This window comes from Brassica oleracea, chromosome C4 (assembly GCF_000695525.1).
Source record: "Brassica oleracea var. oleracea cultivar TO1000 chromosome C4, BOL, whole genome shotgun sequence".
In the NCBI taxonomy this organism is placed as follows: Eukaryota; Viridiplantae; Streptophyta; class Magnoliopsida; order Brassicales; family Brassicaceae; genus Brassica; species Brassica oleracea.
The window spans coordinates 28,371,516-28,372,953 of NC_027751.1; positions in this window are offsets into that span (position 1 = coordinate 28,371,516).

Genomic DNA, 1,438 nt, shown 5'->3' on the forward strand with positions numbered 1-1,438 from the left:
ACTGATTTGAAATTGCAGGAAATAAGGGCAACGAGGGGTGGGGAGGGTGCACAGCCAAAAGAAAACGAGTCGGTAGCTGCCCGCATGACACCAACGGTCGGGATTGACTTTGCGCAGGTGATGTGCATTTTATTATTGGTGTACACATTCACATTTTATTTTTGGTGTACACCTGTTGACATAGGTTACTGACTCCATCTAGAAAACGGGTGCCGACAACGGTGGTGAGTCCGGTCAAACATCAAATCAGAATGATGGAGAGAGACTTGAACAAGTCTCTGCTCCTATGGGGTTTGTTGAGGCACTTGTGAAGTAGATCAACTCTGAAATCCCAGGGGCGGACGAGGTAGTTATATCTTAGGCAATGGTTTAGGTCTGTTGTTGTTCGACAATTCTCAATTACCGCGTAATTAACTGATTTGAAATTGCAGGAAATAAGGGCAACGAGGGGTGGGGAGGGTGCACAGCCAAAAGAAAACAAGTCCGTGGCTGCCCGCATGACACCAACGGCGGGGATTGGCTTTGCGCAGGTGGTGTGCATTTTATTATTGGTGTACACATGTACATTTTATTTTTGGTGTACACCTGTTGACATAGGTTACTGACTCCATCTAGAAAACGGGTGCCGACAACGGTGGTGAGTCCGGTCAAACATCAAATCAGAATGATGGAGAGAGACTTGAACAAGTCTCTGCTCCTATGGGGTTTGTTGAGGCACTTGTGAAGTAGATCAACTCTGAAATCCCAGGGGCGGACGAGGTAGTTATATCTTAGGCAATGGTTTAGGTCTGTTGTTGTTCGACAATTCTCAGAGAGCGTAATTAACTGATTTGAAATTTCAGGAAATAAGGGCAACGAGGGGTGGGGAGGGTGCACAGCCAAAAGAAAACAAGTCTGTGGCTGCCCGCATGACACCAACGGCGGGGATTGGCTTTGCGCAGGTGGTGTGCATTTTATTATTGGTGTACACATGTACATTTTATTTTTGGTGTACACCTGTTGACATAGGTTACTGACTCCATCTAGAAAACGGGTGGCGACAACGGTGGTGAGTTCGTTGAGGAGGATCCTGACCTGTTGACATAGGTTACTGACCTTCTTGTGACATTATTCGGATATAATATCTACTTTTGTTATTAATGTTATGCATCTATTGATCCACTATAGGTGTACAACAAATATGTGCTACAACCATAATATATTTAGTACGAAAAACCCGTACACCTCAACACTAGTTCCGTACACCATATTCAAACAAACACAGGTTCATCGGTGATCTACAATAAAATACATCCCAAAATGAGGTTGGTCGTTTTTATCAAAATACAGACTTTCTACATCCTCTATTTAGGGCTTAACTTCCGTGCAAGTGGTCTTCTTGTGACATTATTCGGATATAATATCTACTTTTGTTATTAATGTTATGCATCTATTGATC